Here is a 12,452-nt window from a genome sequence, read left to right as displayed (position 1 = left end):
GAATTTGATTTTGAGGTCTTAATCATAAATTATTTGCCTAGTCCAATGTCTAGAAGAGTTTTTTCTAGGTTTTCTTGTAGAATTTTTATAGTTTCACTTCTTAAATTTAAGTCTTTAATCCATTTACAGTTGATTTTTGTAATATGGTGAGAGAGAGGGATCCAGTTTCATTCTTCTATATGTGGCTATCCAATTTTCTCAGCACCATTTATTGAATACAGCATCCTTTCCCTAATTTATATGTTCATATGCTTTGTCAAAGATCAGTTGGGTATATTTTACTTTATTTCAGGATTCTCTATTCCATTGATCTATGTATTTACTTTTCTACCAGTACCATGCCATTTTGGTTACTGTAGCCTTGTAGTATAATTTGAAGTCTGGTAATGTGATGCCTCCAGATTTGTTCTTTTTGCTTAGGATTGCTTTGGCTATTGGGGCTCTTTTTTTATTCCATCTGAATTTTAGGATGATTTTCTTCTAATTCTGTGAAAAATGATGTTGGTATTTTGCTAGGAATAGTACGGAATCTGTAGATTGCTTTGGGAAGTATGGTTGTTTTTATGATACTGATTCTTCCAATCCATGAGCATAGGATGTATTCCCATTTGTTTGTGTCATCTGTGATTTATTTCAGCAGTGTTTTGTAGTTCTCCTTGTAGAGATCTTTATCTGTTTTTCAATTTTTTTTGGCTTGTCTTTTCATTATGTAACAGCATCTTTCACAAAACAGAAGTTTTGAATTTTTAATGAAGTTTAACTACCAATTTTTCTTTCATGGATTTTGCTTTGGCTTTGTATCTAAAAAGTCATTATCAAACCCAGGGTTACCCAGGTTTTCTTCTATACTATTTTCTAGGAGTTTTATGGTTTTGCATTTTGCATTGAGGTCCATAATCCTTTTCAGATTAATTTTTGTGAAAGATGCAATGTCTGTGTCTAGATTCATTATTTTGCATGCAGATGTCCAGTTGTTCCAGCATCATTTGTTGAAAAGATTATCCTTCCTCTATTGAATTTCCTTCACTCTTCTCAAATATCAGTTGACTATATATGTGAGGGTCTATTTCTGGGCTCTTTATTCCAGAGTTCATTTTGTTAGCAATAACTTCTATTATTTGCTAGCTTATTCTTCATAGCATTATTGGTTACTAATAATTCTGTTAATCTTTTCATTAGGATAAAATTTACATACAGAAAAAGGCAGATCCGTTCCCTTTTAAATACCAGATAAGACTCTTGATATTTAAAGTGCAACAATGTGAAAAAAATGGAATTTTTATACCATGCAATTTATAGCTGAGGGAAACCCTTTAAAAAGTGAAAGCAGTCTTAAAGTGAACTTATTTCTCTGTAGAGTAGAGCTGGTTGCCATCATGATTATCAGCAACACAATAAAACATGATCTAGTTGGGTTTGACTAAGTTTAGTTTGAATCCAAGGTCTGTGCTGCACAAATCTGTAGTACCTTCTGAAAATCACTGAATCAAGAGTAAGTTTCTGCAGTAAAGACATGGAAATAATTAGGCAGACTAATCAGGATTGTGGTAATGATTAAATAATAAAACTTTTTAAAAGGGCTTTTGTGGAATGTGAAATCCTAAATAAATGTTAGGTCTTGTGTTTATTGAATCATAAAACTTGAAGGGAATTTTTTAAAGATCAGTACATTCGGCTGCCATCAGACAGCTGGTGGCTTTAAACTAGAAACTAAAGAATTAAGTGATTAAAATCACTAAGAGTGCTTTTATAATGACTTCCAGGAAAGAGGATTTTACAAATTTTTATCAAACTGTCTTAAGGTTTGTTACTCTAAACATACCTCATTATATGGTTTTAAAATGTCTAATTAAATATTGCAATATGTCTAATTAAAATCTCTCACACCATATTATTTTTTATCCTACCTATCCACATCTCCCCAGACTCAACTCCCTGTATACCTCTCTTCCACTGCTTTCCAAACTTCTGTCATTTTTTAAGGCAAGATTCATGATTTTTGTCACATTCCTGTACTATCGTTACTATTATTTATTTTTTAAGGACAAGCTTCAAGCTTTCTTTTTAACTATATCTTCAACTAATAACTGAAATCACAATTTTATGTGCTATTTTTGAATATATTATAAAAATACCTTTAAAATATTTGTTCATGTTCACTAGTGTTGTACACAATATGTTCTGGGAATTAAATGCCTGAAGACACATCACAGGATACTGGTGGTAAGATGAAAGTAAAACCCAGGGAGAGGGTCCCATAAATCTAGATACTCCTTAAATCCAGTTTCTTCAACTGAACAAAGGAAGGAATAATATATTTTTTTAATAAAATTAACATTGTTATGAGATAACTTATAAATTTTCTGCTTATACTCCCTGAAACATTCTCTGTCTGAATACCTATTTACTTTAATACATGTACCAACAAAACCTTAATGTCTGTCACTATAATACAGTCTGATTGTTATCAGAAATGTGCAGTGACTTTTCAGGAAAACCAGGTCTTTTTGTACACCCAAGTACAGCCAGTTTTTTAGCCATGTAATTTGCGTTCTCTGTCTAGTCCACCAGGATCCCTAGCCTTATGGAGACTTTAATAATATTGTTACATATTTTATAATAAATAAATACTTTCATATTTTGCATATATACAGCATCCATGCTGTACATGCGCCTCATGCTTTTGTTTAAGATCTTTAAATAGATTGTTGGCATGTATGATATCAGATACTTAACTAGAGCACATATTTTCCATGAACTTCTAATTTTTATGTAGATCCAAATGGTAACAATTTTTCTATATAGATATCAATTATAATTTATATTTTTAATGTTTATAGTTTGTGAGCGGAGATGTTTTCTTAGGTAAATACATTATCTGGACATCTCAGTAGACTGTTCCTGTAATTAGGGAAGGAACCCATATCACCATCACCTTTCATGTAGGGCCCTAAAGGATTACATTTTAACTTGTGAAAGAGATCAGAGGCCACCAAGCCATGATTCCTTAATTGTTAGGATAAGGTAGAAATTAGATGTATATCCCAGGTCAACTTGTGCATTAAAGTTGTTCCCCAATTTCCATGGGAGTTGGTTTCAGGATCCTCTAAGGATACAAAATACTCAAGTCCCTTATATTAAATGGCCTAGTATTTTCATATAACCCTGTGTACATCCTTGCATATACTTTAAATCATCTCCAGCTTATTTATAATACCTAACATATACCTTTACATCACTTCATTCTCACGGATTCAACATAATACTTGGTGTGTATACAGTTCAGTTTTTGCTCTTTGGAACTTTATGGAACTATTTTTCTGAACATTTTCAATCATTGAATCCATGGAGGTGGAATTCATGGATACAGAGGGCTGGCTGCATTTAGAACATAGTATAAGAGATATTTGAAAAAATAGTTTGTAATCAATGCCATTGAAAAAGTAAGCTGCATTTGATAAAAGAAACACTTCAGATAAATTTAAAAGAGTTTGAGCAATGAGCAATTCATAAACTGGGCAGCCTCCATGCCAGAGTAGGCTCAAAGACTCCAGCACAGCCATGTGGTGGAAGAAGATTTGTGGACAGAAAAAGGAAAATGACAAACGGAAAATGAAAGTGAGGTACAGAAACAGCTGAATTGGTTACAGCTTTGCATTTGCCTTACCTGAACATGGTTCAAACAGTCAGCTACATTTGATTGGCCGAAACTCAGTGATTGGCACAAGTGTAGGCTATGGTCTGTTTACACCTCCACTTGTTAAAACTCACAATATACAGAGAAATATTTAGGCTGAACTCAAAATATGTAAGGAGGAAGCTTTAGGCTAAAGTTGATTTAACACATTATAAGTAAGAAAATCTGGTACCCAGAAAAGGTGATAGGGACAATTGATGGTTGAAGATTAGGATGCTACTATGCAGGCAGAAAATGAGAGATCTTGCAGGTGCCTTCTTACTGAAGCAAATATGTAATTCTTTAACTCTGTTTCTGGTGTTCAATTTAATTAATATTTACTAGGCTTTGTTGTTTCCCACAGACTGCTAACCTAAGGTCCTCAGGACACTGGCCTAGCATTCCCTGGTTATTTTCTTTCTTAGCTATCCTTGCGGTTGGGTTTTCTCAGTACCTGCTCTGCTCTCAGTCCCAGAAGAGACATGTTTCCAGGTCCTCTTAAATATTCTCCCCATCATAGCATCCAGCTATACATATAGTCAAACAGCAAGCAGTAATTTCTGTGACTGGCAAGCACCTGGTATAGAGCAGGCTACATCTCATCCCTGGACCCCGTATAGCACACTCACCTCTTGTAAGCAGGGATATGATACTGAGCCTGCTCTTTTTCATTAGAAACTGTTCAAGTTTATCTGAACTTGAATATAGAATAACTGCTGGCAAGGCAGTGATGGGGCAAAGTATGGCCTTGCTGGCTCAGAAGACTAGGAAGTATGGATCAAGTCCCTGCCAATACTCTCTTAGACTTGAGTATTTGAATTATGTAACTAATATATAGCATCAGGTATGCAGAAAAATACAGGTGTTATAAATAGCTACTGCATCTAATTTTAAACTCTCTACACACTTGGTATTTCTTTTGTTCTCAAAAGCAAAATAAATAAACTCAAAATAAGTTGAATTGAGATACTAATTTTACAGATTGAAAGAACTTGGTTTACTTTGTGAGGAGATCCTCACCTTGATAATTGTGACACACCACAGCATGAATTATAATTGCCAAGCCAACTTAAAATAAAGGTAATTCTAGCCGTCATTCTTGAACAAATAAAATTCATTGTGATGGAATCTCAGTTCTTTGGAGAGCAGGAGATGTCTTTCCCTCAGAAGTCTGACACGTGCCCAGTAAATTCAAAATGTGCAGGAGGAGCTGTCAGAGACCAGATTGGGAATTTCTGCCAATCCTTGTGGACTGGAGTCTCTACCAAAGGATTTCTCCTCAAGGATACCCAAGGTGCCGTGCAATGCCTCCAACTCTCAGGATACCTGATGATATAAGCGTAGGAGTGGTTGAGGATAATATTTGTATTTCTTCCCTCAAGCCATATCCTTCTGTATATCTTTCAAATCAGAGCTTCAAAGAAAACTCCAAAACCATGAGCAAAAATCCAACACAGTATTTTTTTCCAACCTTGACTAAATGGCCTTTGCTGTTGGTGGAGAACTCCATATGTGTGATGTGACAAATGCTTCATTTGATCGGTCTGGAGAAGAGTGGGACAGTGATGCTTTAGCACAGCTGCCCCTTCATGAAACACATCTAACGGAACCTCAGTCAGGAGCTTTCTTCCAAAATGAGCAAACTGTGGACTAACAAAGAAGAAAGATTTATATTACCAAGACAGTCTCAGTAAACATGTTGGAAATAAAGCAGAAAAGAGCAAAACTGAACAAAAAGCAATCCACTTAGTAGTGAGTTGTAAGCTAATTACAGCAGGAATGATTCTTGTAAGTACTTCAATGATGATTCTAATCATTTCCAGTTTAAATGTTCTTGCCAAGAAAAGTAAGGGCAAAAAGTTCATTAGTGAGTCTTTGAATGAGGGTCAAATTGGTAACATAAATTATAAAGTTTAAATCATCTATGAGTGTCCTGATACGTCTAAAGTTTTGCTTATTAATATCAAAAGCATAAATGGTATGACTACCCAACTGATAGAAAAACCAAATCCCCAACTAATTTAACTTGCACATAAGAATGATTAGCTAGTTCTTAGAGATTCTGACTTCCTCCCCCATGCTCTTTCATAGATGTCTTTATTGATACATGGTGGCACAGGGAAGCCTACCTTTAAATGCGTCAGATGAGACACAATATTCATTACTTTAAACTAGATGTACTTAGAATATAGTCACATGCTGATATTTCCCTTTGGATCATAAAAAAAAATTTGATTTCAATAGTTTTTGGAGTACAGGTGGTTTTTGGTTACATAGATAATAAGTCTTTTAGTGGTGATTTCTGAGATTTTAGTGCACCTGTCACCCAAGCAATATACACTGTACCCAATATGTAGTCTTTTATCCCTCTAGCCCCCTCCCATCCTTCTCCCTAAGTCCCCAAAGTCCATTATATCATTCTCATGCCTTTGCTGGTTAATAAATTTTTAACATGAACAAGCATAGTTCTCTTTATCCATGTTATTTTACCTATATCTTAAGCTATTGATCAAAGGGAAAATTAATATTTATGTCTGAAAGTTTAGTTAATAGTCTACCCTGTTGCCATTTCCTCATAAGTCAAAAAAGTCCATCAATATAATTTAAATTAATTATGAAATATTAGTGTAATTACCATTTCCTAATTGATGTCGGTCTTTTTCTGACCTTTCTTCTGATTGAGATGTTACCACTATATGCAGATTTCTTTCTGCTTACTTTCACCTCTTTTAATGTCTTTTCCCTTTAACTTCAAGCCCTAATTATGATTATTAAATCCTTAAAATTTCTTAAAAATTTCACAGGTGCACATAAAATCCCTCCTCTAATTACAAATTATTTATTTGGAATGGAGCATTTAGCCCAGGCAAGGGGTTAAAGAAGACTCCCTGCAAGTGAGTTTTTCTTGTTAATTTACATAAGGTCTTCATGTTATAACGGTTACATATTTTTACAGCTCATATTCAGTATTGCCAAACTGCTCTTCAAAGTATTCAACCAATCTACATTTTTATCAACAAGGTGTGAGTGGAGAGTAGCCTTGCAATTTACACTGTCCTTATTACTTTTTCACAAAGAATAACATGATTATAAAATAATATACAAGATTATTTGATATCTCTAAAGTAGCCATTTAACAGATCATCTATATAAATTAGTATCTTCCCGCTTCAATAGTTTTCTAGACTTAAGCTTAAATAAACTCTGCCTTAATGCTATTTGCACTCAGATTGGAATGGCCAGTCTACCCACTCAGAAGCTCTCATATGAGTCTTCTCCTTCACTGTCATATTTGTGAAGCCATTTTTTTTAAGAGGGTAATGGTTATTGGTAGTTGAAAAAATTACAAGTTTTCTATAGGAAAACTCAATTTATCTAGCTTAATATGTCATTAGAATAATTCTGTCCAATATAAAGCTTACATGTATAAGGCTACTTTGAATTTGATGTACATATATAGTTATTAAATCTTTCTGAAATGTAGGTTAACAAATCTCCCTTGGATAAATACATAGCTAAATGTAAATTCTATAAATTATGTAAGGCTTATAAATATACTGAGCTAATGACTTTATACATTTAGTGTGTTCACTGTTTAATCTCTTATTTATAACCTGAGACTTTCTGATATAATCAACAATCCAAAAAAGAAATTCTTACTTAATTATTTAGTGCCCAGTGGAAGTAGAAGCTCTGTGTGGTCTGGGAACACCATGGTAACAAAACTGGATTAGATGTCAAGTGAAATTAAATTGATAGCTTACCTGTTACTAAACTATTTTTCTTAAATATTTGATATCCCTGGGACAGATATATTTAAGAAAAGCTTTAGAGCTCTTCCTTCCAGCATTTTGTTAACAAATAATTGCCACAGGAGAGTGCAAAGTATCTTACAGAATTTTACAGAAGTCCTTTGACCCAAGTAGGTTAGGTAGTAGTTTATGTGCCATTACCACCACATCAGGGTACCCAAGCATCATGAGCATTTCTGAAGTTCATCCCAGGTCTTCCATACCTGTTTGCTACCTCTCTACAAGTCCAAGCAGATTGATGTCTTTATCTTGATTTACTGTAAGTACCAAAGCAAGATCAAAGTAGTCCCCATAGAAATATACATTGTGATAAAAGGATTTAGGCCGGGTGCCATGGCTCACACCTGTAATCCTAGCACTTTAAGAGGCCAAGGCAGGCGGATCACCTGATGTTGGGAGTTTGAGACCAGCCTGACCAACATGGAGAAACCTTATCTCTACTAAAAATACAAAAATTAGCTGAGCATGGTGGTGCCTGCCTGTAATCCCAGCTCCTCAGGAGGCTGAGGTAGGAGAATTGCTGAGCCCAGGAGGCAGAGGTTGCAATGAGCCAAGATCATGCCACTGCACTCCAGCCTGGGCAACAAGAGCAAAACTCCGTCTCAGAAAAAAGAAGAGAAAAGAAAAGAAAGATTTATGTTGCAGAATAAGATGGAACTACTTCTCAGGGATAATGCCTGTTTGGCAGAGTAAATTTAATTTCTCCATTATTTTCTCCCCAATTCTTTAAAATATATTAACCTTTCATTTAAACAATAGAAAAAAAAATCCCTAAATACCATTATCCATAAAAACAATCTCTTCGTTTTCTAAAGAAGAAAAGCAAACCCATAACACATTGTTATTTTATTAATAGTGACATATGGCCCAGTGAAGTCCCAAATCATTTACATACAGACTTTTTTTTTTTCTTTGAGACGGAGTCTTGCTCTGTCACCAGGCTGGAGTGCAGTGGCGCAATCTTGGCTTACTACAACTTCCACCTCCCAGGTTCAAGCGATTCCCCTGCTTCAGCCTCCTGAGTAGCTGGAACTACAGGTGTGCCTCATCACGCCTGGCTAATTTTTTGTATTTTAGTAGAGAAGGGGTTTCACCATGTTGGCCAGGATGGTCTTGATCTCCTGACCTCGTGATCTGTCTGCCTCAGCCTCCCAAAGTGCCGGGATTACAGGTGTGAGTCACTGCACCAGGCCCTACATACAGACTTCTAAGGGAAGCATCAGTGGCTATAATGGAGGAACTTCTGGCATGAAATGGGCACACAGCATCTTGATCCAGCTATTTTGACATGGAGATGTTTTGACCCCATGCTTAAAATTACAAGTGTTTCAATAAGTATACTGACATAGATGAATTTTTTGCGGAAAAGGTATATTTCAGAGTGAACTTCATTAAATGAATTTAACTACTAGATGAATTGTCTACTCAATGCACTTGAACCATTTGCTTTTTTGTTCACTTTCGTCTTTCTAAAATGCTCTAATGCTATCACTTTTCTGTAAATTGAATAGGGATTTGGTTCATGGAAAACTTTTTGCCCATATCAAGTTTTATCAATTATAGATAAGAATTATCAACTACAATTCCACCATTATAAATGTGGACTTTGGGCCATTAATTATATGAAATTTCATTTTATGTGATCTAAATAGTACCAAGCTTTAGTTCTTCTGTCAATTTGTGTTCTGCGACAAATGGCACCTTGTACTGTTTCAGCTGCTGTAAGTTCTATTTTGTGTTTATTACTTTTACTAAACTCTGATTTTCCCTGGGCTACTGTTGTTTTCACAGAGACGTCATGATTCTTTACTCTCCAGGTAAAATTCAGCCATTGTAAGTTTTATTTTGTGTTTGTTATTTCTATCAGAATATTTGTTATGAATTTTAGACAAAAAAAGTTGGGCCTTTGTATTTATTTCTTGGAGCAAAGGGTATTTGAGGTGAGTATGAGTACCTAATAGGGTCAAAGCATTCTGCTTCAGCAATGCACATTTAAACCAGGACCAAGTGAAGCTTCAACAAAGTTTTAGAGAAAGGCTGATGAGTGGGGTAAAGCATAAGAATTACACTACGGGAATATTAGAAGGGCATGCTGTGACTTGTTTAAGGTGTAGAGGAATAAGAAATTACTGAACCATCAAATTAGACGACTGGAAAGAAGTGAAAACTGAAGCCAAAATACAAAATTATTTAGTATGCATGATAGAACCTATTAATACAGTAAGTGATGGTAGGTCTGCTGTAAGCTAGATGAAATAAGAAACTGACTGTGGCAGGATGGAATTTAAACACAGCAAGGATCTCCTAGCAATAGCTTGCACCTGAGTGCAGTGGTCCCCCTACTGCCTAATTCTATAAAAGACCTCTGGCTGGGAATCTAGGTTTCTCATTTCCCACTTCTCTCTAACAAATTTCAAGAAGCATGGGTATCTGGCCCTATTCGCTGTGTCCTTGATCATCTGATCTTTTACAGTTCTTTGCAGGTGCCACAGAAATGAAAATTAGAAACTTCAAAAGAGGAGAGAATATGTTTATCATAAGATGGTACTATGATTGTAATAAAAGGGAAAAGTCCTTGCTTATACAGGTTCTTCACAAGTGCCAAAACTGGGCTAGAAGATAGATTTGTACAGAAAACTAGACTTTGAGTCTCAGGCAGTTAGAGATCATGCAGAGATATAAATAAAGTAGTTCCTCCTTATCCATGGTGCATACATTCCAAGACCCTCAGTAGATGCCTGAAACCTCAGATAGTACCAACCCCTAAATATACTATGTTTTCTTCCTATATGTACATACCTATGATGAAGTTTAATTTACAAATTAGGCATAGTAAGATATAATCAACAGTAACTAATAATAAAACAGAATAATTATAACAATTCTGCATACTAAGTGAATACAAATGTGGCCTCTCCAAATATCTTATTGTACTGTACTCATACTTTTTCTTATGATTTGAGAGGATAAAATGCTGATGTAATGAGATAAAGTGAGGTAAATGTCACAGGCATCATAAGATAGCATTTAACACTTATGAATTATTTCTGGAATTCCTCATTTAATATTTTTGAAGAATGATTGATCACCAGTAACTGTGGAAAGTGAAACTACAGATAATGGAAAAGCTACTGGATTAAGTTATTTTACAGATATAGGTAGAAGTGCTTTAAATACATAAAAGATAAAGTAATTAATTAGGCTTGGGAAAGCTTCCCAAAGATGACATTGATATCAACCTTGAAGGATGAACAAATAGGAACATCTTCATTAGAGTAGGGAGAGAATAGCCAGGATATGTTGGGTCAAGTTCCTGGCTATTGGCTGATATTGAAGCCAGTAACCACGCCCTTCTGTGATAGATGTTTCTTACCTGTTAGGAGGCAGAGTCTTGGGCAGGGTGAGTGATCTGTATGAGCCTACAGGTAATTGATGTTCTTCTCTCAACTTCTGGATTAGAAGGCCCAAATAGTTATCCATCAAAATGCTATGCAAAGGTCATAAAATCCATGGTAAATTTGCTTTCCTTCAGGTTAACCAGTGTAGCTCTCTATTTAAAGTTGCCAAACATATTACACATTTCATCAAAATACATATTTTTCTTTTTAAATTTACATATATATATATATATGTTTATATATTGAGATGGAGTCTTGCTTTGTCACCCAGGCTGGAATGCAGTAGCATGATCTCGGCTCACTGCAACCTTCACCTCCCAGGTTCAAGCGATTCTCCTGTCTCAGCCTCCTGAGTAGCTGAGACTACAGGTGGCCAGCACCACGCCTGGCTAATTTTTGTATTTTAGTGGAGACGGGGTTTCACCTTGTTAGCCAGGATGGTCTCCATCTCCTGACCTCGTGACCCGCCCACCTTGTCCTCCCAAAGTGCTGGGATTACAGGCTTGAGCCATTGCGCCCAGCTGATTTATATTTTATTAACATATAATAGTTGTACATGTTTTTTCAGGATATGTGATAATTTGATACATTCATATAACCAAATTTGGGTAATTGAGATATTTATCACCTTATTTTGTCTTTAGAAATATTCAAATTGTTCTCTCCTAGTTTTGAAATGTATGATTGATTAACTGTAGTCACTGTACTGATATTTGTACCCATTAATCTCTATTTTTCCCATTCCCTCTACACTTCCTGGCCTCTGGTAAGCCCTAATCACTCTCTATCTTCATGAAATCCACATTTTTTCAGCTCCCATACATAAGTGAGAACCTGCGATAGTCATCTTTTTGTGCTTAGATAATTTTACTAAACATAACAACTTCTGGTTCCAGCCATGGTGCTGAAAATGACAGTATTTCATTCATTTTAAGGATGATTAATCTTCCCATTGTAGGCATACATTTTCTTTATCCATTCATTCATTGATGGACACTTAAGTTGATTTCATATGTTGGCTGTTGTGATTTCATATTTTGTCCTGGAGTAAACATGGAGTTTGGATATCTCTGATAAGTTGATTTTTCTTTGAGATATATATCCAGTAGTAAAACTACATATGGTAGTTCTATTTTTAGCTTTTGGATAAACCTCCATAGTCCTTTCATAGTGACTCTACTAATTAACATTCCCACCAACAGTACACGTGGTTCTGCTTTCTCCATATCCTCACCAGCATCCATTTTTCCCTTTTTGATAAAGCCATTTAAACTGGGATGACATATCTCATTGTGCTTTTGATTTGCATTTCTCTGATTAGTGATGTTGAACATTTTAAAATATACCTGTTGGCCATTTGCATGTCTTATTTGTTTGATACATGTCTGTTCAGATCTTTTGCCTTTTTTTTTTTTTTTTTTTTTTTTTTTTTTTTTTGTTTTTTTTTTTTTTTTTTTTTTTTTTTGGAGACAGAGTCTTGCTCTGTCTCCCAGGCTGGAGTGCAGTGGTGTGATCTTGGCTCACTACAGCCTCTGCCTCCCAGGATCAGGTGATTCTTCTGCCTCA

This window comes from Cebus imitator, unplaced genomic scaffold (genome assembly GCF_001604975.1).
Source record: "Cebus imitator isolate Cc_AM_T3 unplaced genomic scaffold, Cebus_imitator-1.0 Scaffold108, whole genome shotgun sequence".
Taxonomy (NCBI): Eukaryota; Metazoa; Chordata; class Mammalia; order Primates; family Cebidae; genus Cebus; species Cebus imitator.
This window is presented reverse-complemented; position numbering follows the sequence as displayed.